We start from the raw sequence: 19701 nt of genomic DNA, 5'->3' as shown, positions 1-19701 counted from the left end.
AATTCTTAACTTTAATTCCTCCAGTGAATGAGCTTCCTGTCTAAATGCTGTAGCTCTGTCTTTTGCTTTGGGCCTCAGGCTGATGGTCAGGATCTCCAGATGCTGTTATGTGTTGTGTACAGGTTGCCATGGTGCTGGAAATGGCCTGTAAATGCTGACACGCTGCGATTTCCTGGTGCCTCTCTGGGAGAGAGAGAGAGGTTGGTGTGTTACATATAGATTTGGGTTCTGTGCAGATTAAGCTGCTCGGTAACATCTGAGAGGTGATTTCGTGGTTCACATCTACTTCAGACCCAAATCTGATCAGCCTCTTGACTCTGACGATCAACTGAGTTACAATCAGTTGTTAAAACAGCCAAATAACCAATTTGGTAAAAGGATACTGAACTCACAGCTGCCAGATGACACGGCACTGCAAACTCTGCCGCCGTTGGGAAGTCCCTCTGGATTTGTTACTGGTGATTAGAAATCTCCAAAGACTCACCGCCCCCTGCTTAGCACATCATCTTCCATTCCTTGGCTCCCCTGAGCGGCAGCCTCTTGACCCCAGTGTCAGCCATGCCCAGCATACTACCCCCCTCTGCTGGGGGACTGAACGTACCCCTAGTCAGGGGAGATTTATGCAGCCTCAGAAAGAGAGCGCTAGAGCTCCAGATTTTCCACCCTGATCCTTCACCCCTAAGCCACTGGACAACCGTTTGTCATAGGGTGTAGATATATTTATTATAGACACACAGGAGGAACCCTCATGCCCTCTCTGGATTTGTCTTGGTGAAGGAGGTGGAGCTCAGCTGCCGTGTTTGCATTAGAGCGAGCTCACCCCCAGCCACAGTGATTGAATGAGACACCTCACTTGTACTGAGTGGATCAGATTTTCTAGGATTCCCTCCAATGCTGCAGTTAGATGGCCCCAGTGCTGTGTCAGATGTTAGTGGCTGCTCAGGAACCTCTGCACTTAGATCTACTCTAATCCCCCCCCCCCCCCGCCAGGTACACCCTTGCTCATGCTCTTGGGGCTTGGAGGGAATGTCAGGTCCTCCTAGCATCTACTTTGGGCAGCTCCTCGAGCATGCTCATGTGTACTCACCCCACTTTCCCTGGTATTGTACCACTTACACCCACTCCAGGATGCTCATCCTAGCTCTGGCCAGCTGCCCATTGGCCAACTCCTGGTCCTGCCCTTTCTTAAAGCCCAGAGCCAGTAACTGGGGCCTTGGAGTGACCTGTGGGGAGCAGAAGGATAAACTGAAGGAATGAATCTTCTGGAAAATAGCTTCTACCTACCATACCCCCTAAGTAGGCTTTCCTCTGAGCTCCCTGGCCAAAGGGGCACCTCCCCTGGAGATGCATCAGAGCTCTTGTGATTTAAAATGGAACTGTCCACCACATGCATGCATGAGCTGAAACTGGAGGCTCAGAGTACAGGCTTTCCCCCACCATTGGCAGGGCCCAGGGCGAGAGTGGGAGGGTAGGCCCACATGCCATGTGTCCAAATGTTTAAAAGTCATTAACAAGTCCCCCAACTGATACATAAAAATATGTTCTACCCTCCTGCCTCAACAAATATATCTTCATAATGACAAAACAACAAAATATTTCTATTTATAAAGCCATGGCTTTTACCTGCAGAAAGTCGGCAAAAATATCAAAGAAACGGACTTGAATTATTATCGTAAACGTCTAGGTGCTTTGTTAATGGGCTGGTGATGTTTGCCCAAGTGATAAAGATGAAATTCATATTGAACACCAATAAAAAATAAATTTATTATTAAAAAAAAGAAAAAAGAAAAAAAAAGATGAAATTCATCAGTCTGTATTTGTGGTACAATATTTATTATTCTTTCCTGTATTGCAGCAGAGTCATTATTCACATTGTTATAGACAAAATTTTCAGATAATTTGCGTTCTACACAGTAGTACTAATTTAGACAACTTTTATTGAGTCATTGTAGTTCCTGAATAGTTTTTTTTTTTTTTTTTTAATTTAAATTTCAATTTGGAGGGTCACCTGGGTGGCTCAGTTGGTGAAGCATCTGCCTTCGGCCTGGGTCATGATCCCAGGGTCTTGGGATGGAGCCCCACATTGGGCTCTCTGCTCTGGGAAGCCTACTTCTCCTTCCCCCTGCCCTGCCACCTCGTGTTATCTCTCTTTCAAAAAAAAAAATCTTTAAATTTCAACAGAGAAACTTCATTCTGTTGACGCAATATCAATTGAAGTTGTCAGTAAAATTATTAAAGCAATAGTTAGATTCAGAAATGAGCTGCAGATTTCATATATCAGAATCAAACACTGTATGGGATTACCTGTGACAAGCTATCTTTGCTGCAGAAAAGATTACAGCAAGTTGAATTTCACCATATAAACTGCTAGGAATTTTTTTTTTTTTTTTGCAATTTTCTCCATCTCTTCAAGCAGTATCTAGATCTGTGGACATTGTGCTTCATATGATTACATTGAGATGTACTTATGAGCATATTTAAGAACGGTATGGATCATCTAATATTGCACCATGTTCCTGGGCCACCATGAGCAATTCCAGTGAAGACTGTATTCCTTTGTGAAGATCTTCCAATCCTGAATTAGGGCATGAAGGAACAAGGACAAAAAGGCATAGAGGACTCCTGGGGACCAATGCTGCTCTTTGCAAGACACTGTTGTGGTTATGCTATTTGAAGATTTGGCAAATTGACCAATCTGCCTTTCTCTTTGTCTTTCTCAGTGTTTTCCCCTGGCCAAATCCCTTCTGTTCTTTGGAAATTGTGTCTGTCTCCAACGTTGGTAACAGCACAACCACGGATCTCCAAGGTGATCAGGCTCAGCCACCTTCTGTTCAAGGACAGAAGCCAGGAATTGTGGAGAAACATTTCCCTAAGGCCTGATGAGTGTGTCCTGGGTGCACAGTGTATATGTCCAGTTATGACCTGTACTGTGCCAGTGTTGAGCATAGGATCCCAAGTGGCCCAAACACCACGTGCTCTTTAATCTATGGGCTTTGTGTGTGTGTTTGTCACGTCCGAGGCCATGGAAGGGACCTCTTGTGCCTGAGGTAAAGACTTGGGAAAGATCCTTCTGCAGTGATGACAAAGCAGCTCTGTTTCCTGCAGAGTGGAGTGACTGAGCCTGCTAGGTTCCAGGTCCTGTGCTAAGCCCTCCCTTCCTCTCTTTCTTCCATCTGTCTGTCCTTCCTTCCTTGAAAGGGAACCACATGCAAATAACAACACATTTCACCTGCTGTGCCGTAAGACCACCAGGGCAGCACTGGAGAGTGGTACCCGGACTGGGCAGAGAAGGGTCACCTTCAAGAGGACCTGGGGCTCTAAGGACTTGTTACAAATGGGGTGGGTGTGGGGTTGGCTTCTTGAAATTCTCCCAGAACCCCGGTTAAAGTTCAGCTCCAAGGATGCTTTATTCCCATTGTTACTGCTCCCTAGATGCTTGAGTCTTCCTTTAGGCTGTGGGGCAGATGGAGAATGCAGAGATTTGTCCTTTATTTTTTATTTAAAATGTCATTGTTTTCTTTTTTTCTAAAGATTTTTTAATTTATTTATTTTTGAGAGAGAGAGAGAGAGAGTGAGCACACACACAATTGGGAGGAGGGGCAGAGGAGAGGGAGATGCAGACTCCCCACTGAACAGGGAGCCCAACACGGGGCTGGATGTCAGGACCCTGGGATCATGACCTGAGCCACGTAGGTGTCCCTAAAGCTTTATCCTTTAAAGACAAGTTCAAAACATTCAAGAAGTTGAGTTTAAGCAAAGTTCTGTGACCCTATTTCTCCTGTACTGAGTAGAAGACTGACTGAATTCGTGAACTGGCCCCTATGACATCACTTAGCACAGTGTGAACCTGGCAGCTCAAGAGATGGTCATGCTCTTCATCCTTCCCCTATGAGTGAGGAAAGGGAAATGAAAACCAACCAAACCCATGTGCATGTTGTGTGTATGTGTGCATACACACACGGGTACACACTTTGCAGGGTGTATTAGTTTCCGAAGGCTTTTGTAACAAAGTACCACAAACTGACTGGCTTAAGACAACAGAAATGTATTCTCTCACGGTTCTGGAGGCTAAAAGTAAAAAATCAAGGTGTTGGCAGGACCATGCTGCCTCCAAAGAATCTGGGGGAGGATCCTTCTTTTCTTCACAGCTTTGGTTGGGAGCTGGTAATTCTTGGTGCTTGTTGGCTTACAGACATGTCACCTCCATCTCTGCCTCTACTGTCATATGGCCTTCTTCCCTGTGTCTCCTCTGTGTCTCGGTATGTCCTCCTCTCTCCTTCTAAGGACACCAGTCACCGTGGTATCAAGGACCCCCCAACACGGTATGACCTCATCATAAACTGACTGCATCGCTGGAGACCTTGTTTCCAAAATAGGTCACAATCCAAGGTTCCAGGTGGACATGAATCTCTGGGGGACACTACTGAACCCAGTTCACAGGGTTAAGACAGAAAGCTAAGGCTGCATTACTAGATGCATCATGAATTCAGAGACGTTAAATATGAAAAAATACACATATTACGGGCAGCCCGGGTGGCTCAGCGGTTTAGCGCCGCCAACAGCCCAGGGTGTGATCCTGGAGACCAGGGATCGAGTCCCACATTGGGCTCCCTGCATGGAGCCTGCTTCGTCCTCTGCCTGTGTCTCTGCCTCCCTCTCTCTCTTTCTCTCTCTCTCTCTCTCCTCTCTGTGTATTCTCATGAATAAATAAAATCTTAAAAAAAATACACATATTACACTCCACGAAATATGGCATCTTATATGCACATTCAAAAGACTCAATGATGTAGTTGAAAAAAAATACATTCTCAAAAATTGCCCCCCAAATGATAATTTTTTGGTGGGAGGCCCAGCTGAGGTGCCTCGGTTTTGATGGATTGGAGAGACCCACATTCTCCGAAACAGTCAGGGTTTCTGGAAAAGGATTTAGACTCAGCATGAATTGGCTCCGGTAGGAGATAATGGTTGTGAAAATGCTTTGCAAACGGTCAAATACGGTACGAATAAAGGTTAATGGACATGTGAGTCTCCCAGTCTAAGCCCTTAGGGAGGACTGTCCATTCCACGCACAAATGTGGGGACACAGACTTTGAGAGATCACGGCAATTTCCTTCCTTTCCTAAAATCCTTTCTCTCCAGGTGAAAGGAAGGTCACCTCCTGGCTTTATAAACACGAACCCTGTTTTTTATCAGGAGATCCAGCAGCCGCTTCTGGGTGCGCTCATTGCAGAGCTCCTTAAGTGGATTCTCCGCATGCAGGTTTAATACGCAGAAGCAGGGGCTCTGTTACTTGGCCAGAATTTCACATTCTCTAGGATCCACATATTATCTTGTAAAAACAAGGAACAGTGGGTCAGTCATTTCAGAAGGAGTTACTAGAACCTTACACCTGGACGGGAATTTATTCACGAGCTCCTCTAACTCCACTTATTTTGTAAAAGAGACCAGGGGAGAAGTGGCTGGTTGGCTGTGGGCAGAGAAGGAGTTGGAGGTGGCCTCCGGCCTTGAGGAGGAACTGTGGGAGCTTCTCTGATGCTCAGTCCCGTGGTTAGCCCTCTCTGTCATGCTTCTAAGGTCGGAGTGACACACAGTCCTCTTTGGGATATATTATTGTTCCCATTTTATTGTATTTTTTTAACGATATTTATTTATTTATTTATTTATTTATTTATTTATTTATTTGAGACAGAGAGAGAGAGAGGCAGAGACTCAGGCAGAGGGAGAAGCAGGCTCCATGCAGGGAGCCTGATATGGGACTTGATCCTGGGTCTCCAGGATCATGCCCTGGGCTGAAGGCGGCGCTAAACCACTAAGCCACCGGGGCTGCCCTGTTCCCATTTTAAAGATGGGTAAACAGAGGCTGCTTGATGCAATGTCTGGCTCAGTATCATGAGCTGGTGTTAGGTGGGTGACCCCAGAGCCGTGGTTGGGACCATCCCACTCTTGCTGCTGCTGGACAAAAAACGAGGGAGAGTCAGTGTTGGGAGCATTCCCCATCCTCTCCACACCCTCCACCCCCAAGAGATGAGCCAGGGTGAATGACAAGCATTTATTTCAAATAAAATATATGATTTCACCCTGGCTCTAGATGCCGTGATGAAATTTTGAAGTCGAACAACGGTCTTTGTAAGTAAACGAAATCAGTAACGAGAATGTTTAGGGGTTTATAAAAGAGGAGCAGGAGTTGCAGATCATAGAGGGGAGAGGTACAAAGTTGGTTAAGGATTGGGATCGGGAGAGCTCCACTGAGGAGGATGCATCTTGCTCCGTGATGGGGACGCAACAGCTCTGCCTCTTTCACTCTCAGAGTACCTGACACTCCCGCGGCGACAGCGTCCCATCTGTCCTTTCGTTGCATGTTTGCCGTTGTTCTACGTGGAGGTTCAATCCACGGTAGCACAGGCCTTAGGGCGAGCTGGGGACTTACTCTTACAGGAAAGCTAGGCGGATCTTTGTGCTTTCAGGGTAACCACCTTGCTTTTGCACATTTTTTTTCTTTCTTCCCTTCCCACCGGCTGCTTGCTGCTTAAAATCTCATGAGTCAGTAATGATTTGTCCTGAGCGACAGTGAGTAAGGAGATGGTTTGCAGGATTTTGTGTAGTGTGTAGGAATTAGGAAACCATGTTCCGTGTGGAGATGATGTTCTCTGTTGTATTCTGGGAGTTTTCTAGCACTTAATCAGGGACTAAATATAGAGCAGTTTACTAAGGTTTTAATACAGTGTCTCTCAAAATGTGAAAGTGTCTCATTTTTCCTTTTCTTCTTTTCGACCTCTGTCCTAATTCATTTTCAGATTAAGACAAAAATCCTAAAGCTCCTTCCGCAAATCACAGACCAAAGCAGCAATTTGGAAAGGGGGGTTCTTTTGATCGATGTTGATAAACAATCTGGAAAGTCATTGCCATCAGCATGCATTTTTTTCAAGTATGAGATATCGCCCTGAGACAGAAGTCGAGAGGTGGGAGTGAATTTAGCAATCAGAGGTCGCGCCACCTGAAAGACCTCTCATGTGGCTATTTATACATTTGATATTTTTATTGACTGAGTATAACTAATCAGGTACATATTTTCAAATAATGACAACAAAGGGCAATAGTCAAGGGAGACAATATGAAAACAGGTGACAACCCCCTGCATTGGAAGTTTGTAAGTACCATGCGAATGGCAGTTCTCCGTGTATTATCCACTAAGCTGATTACCTAGCACAGATTCTATTTGACCTCCAAATCTGCCAAGCACCAGAAGGCTGTCCCTTCAGCCTGCTGTGTCCGGTAGGGAACGGGGACAATTTCCTCAGGGAATGTACTTGAAACATTACTCTTGAATCAACCAAACTCCAGAGTGCTCATAAAAGTACCTTTGCCTTTTTATCCACCCTTCCCTGATTACCCTGCTGGGATTTCTCTTCCACATACCTGACAAAGGACTATTCTAGGTGTCTTTTATTTAGGGATGCAGAAATATTTATGGATGAAATGATATGCTGTCTGGAATTTACTTCAGTATCATATGGAAAGTGGGGAAGCAGGGACATCTGGGTGGTTCAGTGGTTGAGCGTCTGCCTTTGGCTGAGGGCGTGATTCCAGGGTCCTGGGATTGAGTCCCCGTTGGGCTCCCTGCAGGGAGCCTGCTTCTCCCTCTGCCTGTGTCTCTGCCTCTCTCTGTGTGTCTTTCATGAATAAATGAATAAAATCTTAAAAAAAAAAGTGGGGAAGCAGATGGGATAAAATTGGAATGAGGCTGGTTATGAGTTGGTAACTGTTGAAGCTGGGTAATGGGGCAGGGAGCCCACCGTGATGATGTGGGGTGAACATCCTTGCCCGCGTTGGGGAACTTCCCTGAGCTCACCTGGAAGAGGAACTGCTGACCTGATACACGTTTTGAATTTACTGGATCCCATCAAAGTGCTTTCCAAATCTGTCTGCACAGATTTACATTCTTGCCAGTCATGCATCTTACTGAAACTCGAGATTTAACATTTTTATCAGACTGACTTTTTAAAAAGTAATATAGTCCTCTGTTTTATTTGTATTTTCATAGTCACTTTAAGAGTCTTTTCTCATTTGCTGCTTCTTTGGTTTGTTTGGTTTTTTTCCTTGTGAATTGCCTATGTTGTTCCAGATTATTTATTTTTTTATTTTTATTTTTTTTGTTCCAGATTATTTATATATATATATATATATTTTTAGATTTTATTTATTTATTCATGAGAGACACACAGAGAGAGGCAGAGACAGAAGCCCGGGACTCCAGGATCACGCCCTGAGCCGAAGGCAGGCGCTCAACCACTGAGCCACCCAGGTGTCCCTTGTTCCAGATTATAGATGAAATCACAGCGAGCTCTCTTTCCTCTCCCCTCCAAGCAGTAAGGGGCAGCAGCCTCCTTGTATTACTTTATGGGAGCCAATTTTTAAGTGTTCAAGAATTTCGTGAACTGGTTATCAGATACAGGTAGCTTGGAATCGGCCCTGAGGGAATATCTATAGCACGGCAGCCAGCAAATGCTGCAAATCAGGGCTCCTGCTCCCGGAGAGCTGGTTTGTTTTTGTTTTTGTTTTTTTTTAAATTTTTATTTATTTATGATAGTCACACAGAGAGAGAGAGAGAGAGAGAGAGGCAGAGACACAGGCAGAGGGAGAAGCAGGCTCCATGCACCGGGAGCCCGACGTGGGATTCGATCCCGGGTCTCCAGGATCGCGCCCTGGGCCAAAGGCAGGCGCCAAACCGCTGCGCCACCCAGGGATCCCGGAGAGCTGGTTTTTAAACCTTTACCAGCGCACCGCTGCCTCTGCGCATTCACACCTGGATAGAGCTTGGTCCAAAAGGGCATCAAGGTGCACCTGACGCATGGATGAGGGAGGGGCAGACCCTTGACTTGCTGACCAGAACTGGAAAAAGTTTGGTGGCTCTGTGCATGCTTGACACCTGCTGGTGGACAGGACCAGGGTGTGGAGGGCAGCCCCTAAAGGGCATCCTGCAGCTGGACTAGGCTTGGCAGGACCCGGCACAGAGCCTGTTCCTTGGCCCGTTTCCCTTCTGTGCCAGATGCCCTGGCTACATCATTTGCAGAGCCCAGTGGCACGTGAAAATGCAGATTCCTCATTCAAAAGCAGGAAAAAGACCCTTTTTTTTTCTTATTCACCCATGATTTCTCTCTCTCCACCAGTCACAGCTTTCTTTAGTTTCTCTTTAATGTCGCGTTGTCTTGGGAACGGGTATGGGGATTTTGGTGGGGTGAGTGCCAAACCGCATAGTTGTCTGGGATCTTGCCTGGTGACTTGGCACACGGGGCCTGCGTGACCCACCTGGTTCTTTGGGGGTCTGCACCCAGGATCCTGCCAAGAGCAAAGGCAGAGGTGCTTACTACTTGGGACAGGGAATTGGGCATCTGAGCTCCTCTCCTGGGGATGGGAAGAGGTGGAGGAAGGCAAGATGGTGAGTGAACCAGGAGCATACACTCCACTGACCCATCAAACTTCACTTATAAAACACAAATGCAGAGATCAAATGAATTCAGAAATTCAAGACAGCAACCAGCCACGGAGCATTAGACCCCAAGAATGGGGCTTCTTGTGTGCAAGGCCTGTGTGACTACATTGGTTGTGCGCCCTGAGGCAGGGCCACCAGGCCTCTCCACAACTGAACCATCCGTCACTGGAGCTGTAGGAACCTAGGTGTGCGTCCTAACTGCTGTGGTGGTTACAATCAGGGCAGGGAGTGGGGTGGTTTTGCCAGGCCTTCTAGCATGTATTTATTGAGCAAATGGTATGGGCCAGCAGTCTTCTGGGCATAAGGTTAACAACTAGAGAAAAATTCTTGCCTCATGGAGTTTACCTTCCGGCCCAAGACATTGGCAACAAATAAGATAAATATATAAATATATATATATATATATTTATATATTTAAACAGGGATAGAAAGTGTCAGGGAGTGATGCTGAAAGAAATCGGGTGAGTTACAATTTTAGACGTTCAGGTTTGGGAAAGTGACATCTGAGCAAGAAGCTGAAGTGAAGGAGGGCACACCAGGTGTCTTCATGTCACCATCCTTGTCATCCCACCCATGACTCTATGTGGGTCAGAAAGTGTTGTAAGTAATGTGCAATGCCACAACCTTTTTGGTTAAAATCTGCCCGCATAAGATTCAGTTTTAGTTAGAAGTTATTTTAAGCTTTGGAAATGTCATATAAAAAATATTCTGGTTAGAATCCCTCTCTCTCTTTTTTTTAAAACTGTAATGTTTATGAATTCAGTTCTCTCTGAAACAGATACTTCATTTATTGTCATATTTTTAGAGACTTGGGAAAGTTATCTCTGGCATCTTCTGAGGATTAGACACTTTTCGCAATGATCTTTTTCCCTTCCTTCTTTGAGTTGCTCACTAGGGTTTCTTCCCCCAAAAAGAAAAATGGAGTGTTAAATGATAAAAATGTAAAGCTGCAGGAAAAGGAACAAGAGCAATTCTTTGGTTATCAGGGAGTGGACATTCCATCAGACTATTTGAAAAAGAAAGTCTCCAAATAACAGTGGCTTCAATAAGACAGATGTATTTTTCCCATGGGAGAGATGTCTGGTCGAAAGCAGGCCATGCATGGGCTGTATTTCTGCTTTACCATCCTTAAAATCACCTCATGGCTCAGGGTGGCCACAGGAGCTCCGGCCATTACATCCATACTCCAGGAAGGAAGATAGGGTGAGCTGAATGGCCTGTTTCCTTCCTTTTGAGGGATACTCCCATCAAATCCTTTACAACACACACACACACACACACACACACACACACACACACACACACACATTCTCACTCACTATGGGCCAGAACTTAATAACAGGCCACACCTACCTATAATAGAGACTTAGAAACCCAGGAAAGGCATTTATCTGAGCAACAATTTTGTTAAAAACCAGTGTTCTGCTGCTTGAGAAAGGAGAATGGGTGTTGGAAAGAGTCTCTCACAATTTCTACCACAATCTACAACCTCATTTTCTTTTTAAGTTATGAGGGCTATAAATCTCCGAAAAATAAATCAATCCCTAACTCCTAGGGCCATGAGAAACTATATTTTAAAATGTTCTCATTCTAGCTTTTTAAAAATTCAGACAAGGAATTCTAATGGGGAATGTAGATTCTATCATCCTTACTGCTTTTCTGTAAGTTAACTTACCTAGTCTACCATTTCACCTGCTTTGGCATTGTGCAAATGAGAGCATTTCACTGTAGTTATACAGAATTTTGTATTTTGTAGGGACTAAATAATTTTTTTCAACATGCATGTGAGAAAGGAGATAATGATGGGCTGGTTACAATGGTATGAACTTAAGTTCTGGGCCCTAAAGAAAGCATTTCCAAATGGACATCGTACCTTTGTTTTTTTTTTTTCTTCCTGTTGAAACTCAGCTCCAACAAAGAAAGCTCCTTTTTCTTATTGCCCTGCATGGTATAGTATCTGCTCAGGCATTTTTATATCGTATATGTGGCTTTTCTGATGGAAAGCTAATGTATTTTTTTTTTTTAAAGAGGTCTATTTCTCAGCTCTTGAGCAAGAGTATGCCTTCCTCTCGAAGATTCGTTTTCTTTCTCTCTAATGGTGACAGACGTTGTATCTCGGCCTAGCAGCACAAGAAAAATGTCACGCTTCAGTTACACTGACCGTGGGCCACTATGCTATCAGTTGTCCGTTGTGCAAGGCGACCTGGTGATTAAACTGCTAATGTTTTCTTCGTGGGGGGGTTCCCCTCCTGATTAGCCAGGCTTTCAGGAATATTATCTTAACACAAAGCTACATGTCATTTATGAATCTCTCTGCTTTATTAAAATATAGTTATCTCTGAGTTAGAGCTGGCTTCTTTACATAATTCTTTCCTACTTAATAATATAAAAGATTCTTCATCTCTAATCCTGATTTCAGTGATGGAAATCCTACAGACAGAACCAAAGCTATACCATAAGACAAAGCCATAAAAGGAAGGTCTCATATCCACCAGCGGTGGAAATACAGTTTAATTGTTTAACATATAAGGATGACTGGCATTAAATTCAGTCGAGGCTCTGACAAATCTTATCTTTTGTGATAGATCATTTCAGTCCGAAGAGACGCTGCTAGAGAGATAACTTTATGGACTTAAACTTTTTCCTATTGCTTTAGGAAGCCTTTTCCTGATGACTCCATTATTTCACTGGAATGTGTCTGTACCACCTCTGACATCCATCTTTCCTGAGTTTCAGCTTTGGAATGGATTAATGTAATTCTTTTTTATGGCATCAAACCATGCTGAAGTAGCAAAAGGAAAACTCAGATGTTCTCAAACTACCTTGTCTTTGGGTGGAAAAGTCTTTGCTTAGGCAAATGGATTAAAAAGAGCAGTAGTTGTTGCCTCCAAGTAAAGTTCTGGAAACATGCATTTTTTAAAAAAAGATTTTATCTATTTATCTGAGAGACAGAGGGAGTGAGCAGGATGGAAACAGATAGAGAGAATCTGAAGCAGACTCCTTGCTGAGTGCAGAGCCAGACACAGGGCTCAGTCCCTCCATCGATGGATTGATGGATCATGAGATTACAACCTGAGCCCAGAGTCAGATGGCTGAGCCACCCAGACGCCCCAGGAAATATCTGTTCTTTTGCATTTGTTCTGCTGTAGTGTCTGTTGGCTGGAGAGTTTGAGTTTGTCCCTCCACACCCACTTGCTCTGTGCCCCTGGGGCAGACTGGCCTGTGAGGGCTGTGTCCGTGGCTCTCTGGCCTTATGGTCACTGGTTTGGTTGGGCCAGTAGGAGGCCCTGTCCAGAGACTGGAGGGAGGAGAGAGACACCAGGATGTTTACTCTGGCTTGTTCTCACTGGGCCCCCAGGTGACAAAGACTGTGTTACTCCAGGAAGGCTCCTGCCAGGTGGCCCTCCCTACAATTGCTCCCTCCCTAGGATTTGGTAGTGTGGCTCCCTCTTACTGCCAGCTCAGGGCTGTTTCATCATCTTTGTTAGTTTTCTTCAACCTCACCCATGCATTTGTAAAGAATTTCAATTTTCCCATTGGAGCATGCTGTTTCTGCCTGGGGTGTTGACATGCGAGTCTTCTAAGGACAACCGCTAAGAATGGGGACAATGGTTATTTTGCCTACGACTTGTTTGGAGAAAATGTTTTCAACGTGAGTAGGATTTAAAGCCAGGCCCTGGACAACTTAAGTTTTTCCTGCTGTTTGTTTTTTACTACGAGAGTGGCGAATTGTTGACATTTTCACAAGAATGTAAAGAGGAAGGATGTAGTTCTGCAAGGTGGTTGTACAACTCAATGAGTTCTCAAGGCAGGTTGCTGACATCTTGCTTGAGCTCCCAGATGCTTGTAAGTGGTGGTTGTACCGTTGCGGTCCGGGGCGGACGCACGTAGTCTTCTTTCCCAGACCCACTGACCCTGCAAGGCGCGTGGACTCCAGCTAACTCCCTTTCTGCTTGCTTTCTTATCTGGTTACTGGCCTGCCTGCTGGCTCCTGAAACAAAGTGCTCTGAAGCTGATGCTAATTACCCGTCCAAAAACATTGGGTGAGATATTCACCCAGTTGGAGCACATTCTTTTTTTTCAAGTTCATCACTGAATGAGTTTGGTTTCAGGTTGAGTGCTTCTGCTATTTCTCATTTTCCCCGGCAATTGAGAAGTCTCTTATTTCACAAATGCAATGAGGCCAGTAATCTGCGATCCTTCTGGTAAATTCTATCTGCAAGGACTGCTTCTTGAAAACAGTAATCTCAAAATTAGAGAAGGCACTGATATTTAGTTTTAATCCACACATTTTATGAAAACCTTGGTAAGCTATGTGTTTTCTGGGGCCCAGCTAGGTCGATGAAAAAGTGTGGGCCTGGGTCACTGGGTTATAACTTCTGGAGCCCGTATTCTAATTCTAAAACGAGAGCCTCCTAACCTCTCTGTCCCTTGGCTTTCCATTCAATCACTGGAGTTAACACCTACCTGACAAAACCGATGAGGATAGAATGGGGTAATGGATGGTAAAGTGCTTTGAAAAAAAATTTAAATATCCTAGGGGAGCATGGGTGGCTCAGTTGGTTGAGCATCTCATTCTTGATTTCGGCTCAGGTCATGATCTCAGGGTTGTGAGATGGAGTCCAGTGTCAGGCTCTGTGCTCAGTGGGGAGTCTGCTGGAGACTCTTTTTCTCTCTCCCTCTCCCTCTGTCCCTCCCCTTGCTTGCATGTGCTGTCTCTCTCCTCTCTCTAAAATAAATAAATAAATCTTTAAAATAAAGAAAATTTAAATATCCTAAAGATACAAATTATTGTTGTTGTCTAAAAAATGATAAAATATAGCCTAAATCAATGATTTTTAGCCTTTTTTGGATCATGAATGCCTTTAGATAATTGACAAAAGCTATAGACCCTCCCTCCAGAACTGCATAAACCATCCAGCAGATTTTCTTATACAATTTTAAGGCATCCATAGATCTTCTGAAGCTCACTACACCCTTGACAAATTTCATAAAATACATCTTGTTTTTTTTAAGATTGCTAAATGTAAAAGTGAATGTGTTAGATATAATTTTCATCTGCATTCACTTATAAGGCTTGACATTTAAATTTTTGCACAAGATACTGCATAAGATATATAAATTACAAACCAAAAAAAAATCAAAAGGAAATACCAAAGTATTCTGAGTTCTTGAACAAATTTTCAATGCATTGGGTTTTGGAACTAGAATAATGATTGTTGAAAATATCCTGAAGCATAAAAGCAAGAAAGCCAATTTAATTCATTCAATAAATATTTCTTGAGCACCTATATGTGCTAAGCATCATTCTCAGTACTCAGGATTTAACAGTGAATCAGTCAAAATACCTCTACATATTTATTAAGTAAGCTCTATACCCAATGTGGGGCTCAAACTTACGACCCTGAGATCAAGGGTCACATGCTCCAGCCAGGTGCCCCCCACAGTCAAAATATCTAGTGTACAGAGATGATACTTTCTATTCATCATGAAAGCCATTAAAGCTCCAGGTAGTGTACTAACACTAGCCTGTGATTCTCTTAGTTAGAGATTCATGTTTTATACCTTATGTGAACAACTGAGTAATTTCTGTATTAGTCCAAAAACTTCATTTCTGTCTGACTGGCCCCCTTTTTAGCTTGTAATTTGTATATTGTAAATGTATAGCTACTATGAATCTTCTACACTGAAGATAACCAAATATTATGAACTCCATGGTTTCTTCCTAGCCATGAAGGCGCAATATAGATTTTTCTCTTTGGTCCACAGTTTGAATTTACATATTGTTTTTGAAGCCAACAAGACCATTTGCTTGAATCATTCCTATTCATTTAAGAAATACTTGAATGACATCATGAATGCTTTCAAATGTTTTGAAATATTTTTAGACTGTGGTCTCTGAGATAATTGGAAGGAGAGGAATGAAAAATATTGTGCCATTCCTAACTTTTTAGATAATTTATCACTTTAGTGTTTGGCAAAGTGGCAAAATATTTTCAATTCCATGAGCATTATATAATAAGACATGTAAGAAAGTATTAGATCCTAGATCAGTATGTTTATTTCCACTGTGCGTGTGTGTGTTAGGGGTGGTGGTGGAGGTGTCAACTTGTCAGCACTGGAATGGGAAGAAGTTTGCTTATAAAAACTATAAACTGGATAAAAATACTTCAGGAGGGATGAGGATTAAAGCACATTTGAGATTGACCAGATATCAGTTCTTCTTTTCACTTTTTCTTTTCTTTTCTTTTTTTAATTTTTAAATATTTTTTAAAGATTTTATTTATTCATGAGAGACACACACATGCACAGAGAGGCAGAGACACAGGTAGGCAGAGAGAGAAGCAGGCTCCATGCAGGGAGCCCGATGTGGGACTGGATCCCGGATCCCCGGATCACGCCCTGAGCCAAAGGCAGACGCTTAACCGCTGAGCCACCCAGGTATCCCCTCACTTTTTCTTAGTTTCCTTAGTGGGACCCATCTCGTTCCTCATCTTCCCCACTGTGTCCTGCCTCCTCTTCCCTCCTTGCTGAGCTAATCATATTTAAGTGCAAAACATAGCCTTTCCTATGCATTTGTACTTTCCAATTAAATGCAGGTCTCAACCTTTTTTTTTTTTTTTTTTACTGTCATGTCCATTTCAGAATAATTTCTTAAATGCATAAACGAGAAACTCTATTGCAATTTAATAGGTTTTCTTGTTATCAAGTGTCAAAAAAAATCCCTGTAATATTAAGCGCTTTTAAAATAACACATTAAATAAGAAGCTAGTGGCGGGCCTAATGGTTACCACGGTTTCACAGTTGTGATAGAAATAAACCGTATTTTGAAATATCTGCAACTGTAATGTGTCCTAAGAAATCCGTGACTTCTGCTGGTGCCAAAGCCACAGGTTTGTTAATATTACTGTGGTTTATTGATTTATATTGATGATTTGTTTAGCTTCTTCATTTCCGTTAAACATTAGTGGAAATGAAGATGTCTTTTCTTCCCATCTTCAGTCACAGACCCCTATAGGGTATGGGGGTCCCAGGTGAAGAACTACTCCCCACCACCCCTGACTGTTAGTCCCTTGGTCCAGAGACCAGCACACAGCACAGTGCCTGATATGGCATGATTCCTCGATAAATGTTATGTGAATTAAGTGAAACACCAAGTGGGGAAATCGACATTTGTCCAATACTTATGATTATTGCTAGGACTTTTTGCCTCTAATCTCATTGACTCTCTGATTAACTTCCGGAGCAGCCCTGGATTCCTCAGATGAGGAAATGGGGACTCAGGGTAGCTATGCAGCCAAGCAGAATTTAACTCTGGTCTGTTTGACTCCAAAGTTCACATTCTTTCCACCCTCACATTGTTGCCTCTTACAAAACTTTTCTAGGTCCAGAAAATAACACAAGGGAAGTCCTTTCAGATGCTTGATGCCCCCAGACTTCTTAAGAAGACTCAGTAAAACATCAATTCTCTCATAACTCAGTAAGCCTAACTTACAAGGATGCCTAGTTGAAGGTTTTTGAAAATTTCTTTATGTAGATGTAGGGTGAAATTGTTTCTATGAGCATAAATTCTTACCCATGGAGATGAGACTACTTCCAGCAGGGTCAGGATTTGCTTAAATCAAATGAGCAGTATTCTGTTCGATGCCTTACACACATACTTAGCCCTTTCATGAGAGATTTCTCAGGCAGGTTTGTGGTTGGTGTCCAAGACGGTCACAGGATAATCCTATAATCCTGTATTCCACAAAACAGTGTCATTTATTGCATAAGAATGTATCAGGCAGCACTATTATATTGCATTTTCTACTGTAAAGAGATTTTTTTTCTTTAACTGAGGAATCATGTTGATCCTATACAGTAAGGGGAAGATACTTTGCAGTTTATGCAACTGACATTTTCTGCAGCGTGGCTGAGAACTCATTCTGGTAACAATCAAACTCTCTAGCATTTCTTTTGAGAGAAGCTCACCAATTTTATAAATCTTGGTTCATGGAAGCATACATCCCCAACGGACACTAAGCGGGCTGCACCTGTTTTCCTTTCCTTCAGCAAAGCGCCTTTCATTTTCCCTATTTGGAAATGTCATCTCCCCTAAGTAGCCTCAGTAGTCTGACCTCCCTGTTCTGGGCCTGACTCTGGGCTTCTCAACCTTGCTGGAGTAACTGGTTCCTTGTTGCTCTCCTTTCTCCGTTCTTGTCGGTTCACTTCCTCCCAACTTTTGTCCCGACATCTCCTGTTCTCTTCCAGCTTCCCAGCCCAGTCCTGAGCAGGTGACCGCATGCCTGCTGCCCACGAGGGGACAAAGTGTGTGGAGTCTGCTCTATCACCACTCTCCGATCAGAATCCCCCAGCACCTCTATTTTTCCACATCTTCCTTTCCTTTTGTTTCTGAGAAAGAAGAGGCCCTTCTGTCTTCCAAGACAAAGAGCTGTGATCTGGATTACCTCCCTGTGAGATGTGAATCACTTTTTTCCTTCTTCACCTTCTCTCTTGTTTGGAGAAGTACACAGAGGCGCTCATTCTTGAAAAAAAATATGCAAAAGAAAACAAAATCTTTCCCTTATTCCTGTTACTCCCTGTGTATTATTATACCACCTGCCTTCTTTTCATTGGTAAACATTTTGGACTGGTAGTCTACTATAATCGCCGCTTCAATGCCCACACATGCCTTCAGCTTTTGAAATCTGGCTTCTTTCTCCATCATCCCACTGAGAATGGTTCTCCAGAAGGTCACTAAGCCTCTTGTTTGCCAAGCCCAGTGACTTTTCCTCTGTTCTAATTCTGAAGTCTCTAGAACCAGACATTGTTTATTACCATGTTCTCAAGCCTTACTGCTGCTCTGGCTTTCAGAGCACTTTATTTATTTATTTATTTATTTATTTATTTATTTATTTATTTATTTATATTTTTTTATGTCTTTCCAACCAGTCTTTTCTTTTCCTTCAGAGTTCTTGTTTCCTACTCCCCTGACTTTAGTGGTAACTTCTACATAGATAAGTCCCCGATGCTTATCTCCAGCTCCAGCCTATCACATTTCAGACCAGCATTTCCCCTGCTTGCTGCATATTTCCTCCTGAGCCCAGGATCTGGACAAACCTGATCACCTCTTACCTAGTTCCTCTCCCGTGTTTCACACTGTTAATCACCTCACTATCAGAGTTCTCAGACTTTTGATTCTTCTACTTCAGATTCAGACACTGGCAAACCCTGACCCCTGACCCTTCTCCTGCCACCTTACTTCATATCTGTCCCTCCTTTCCATTCCAACAGCTACTCTGGTTGGGGGTTCTCGTCTCTTAATTGGTTTCTCTGTCCCTGTTTCTACCCTTGTTTGTCCCACAGACATTCCAGGTTATATAGCTCCAGTACCGGCACTTTTCTGCTCAAAACCTTTCCATGGCTTTGAACTAGTAAAGGAATTAAGCTCAGATGCATAATTTGGCGTTCAAGACCTTCACAAGAAGTAAAATGGAAATTTTATTTTCTATGGGTTATTTGGGAAACACCCAAGATAAAAGCCAAAACAACAAAATTACACTGTCCCTACACTTTAATACAAGAGTTCTAAGAAAAAGAACTTAATTTTTTAAACAGTGCATACTTTTCCCCCCCAGCTTTAACATAGAATCATTTTTGGATTTGCTCTTCCTCTCAATTACAAGGTAATTTTCATTTGAATGTACTTAGCACATTCCACCTCCTATTATAATTATGGTTATTTTTATCTCACTCCCTTTCCTATGCTGTAGTCCCTCAAACACAGAATATGTCTCACTCATCTTTGTGTACTTCTCGTTCCTTGGCACAGGATGCTTGCTTTACATTTGCTACCTCGAGTGAAGACTTCATAAGCCTTAGCCCGACAATACCCCCTTCTCTCTTTTTTTTTAATACCCCCTTCTCTTAACAAAATCAACTACAACTCAAACTAAACAAAAACACCGAGTTCTGCGATTCTTGTTGACTCGTAGGTGAGGTGGTTTGCCAACTGAGGTGCAGGAAGGGGAAGCTGGAGGAAATCAGAAGCTCTTAAAACATTTTCCAAGTGAAATATAGGTTGGACCATTTGTTCTTACTTACTAACATGGTGTTTAAGCTACAGCCGTGTTAATTACATGTTTGAGAATACCTGTTAAGTTTTGTAGGCAAATGACTGTTGCCGATTAAACTCAATGTATTGACAAGTCTTTGACCAAGTAATATTCTGG

Source organism: Canis lupus, chromosome 29 (genome assembly GCF_048164855.1).
Source record: "Canis lupus baileyi chromosome 29, mCanLup2.hap1, whole genome shotgun sequence".
In the NCBI taxonomy this organism is placed as follows: domain Eukaryota; kingdom Metazoa; phylum Chordata; class Mammalia; order Carnivora; family Canidae; genus Canis; species Canis lupus.
Note: the sequence above shows the minus strand (reverse complement) of the source record.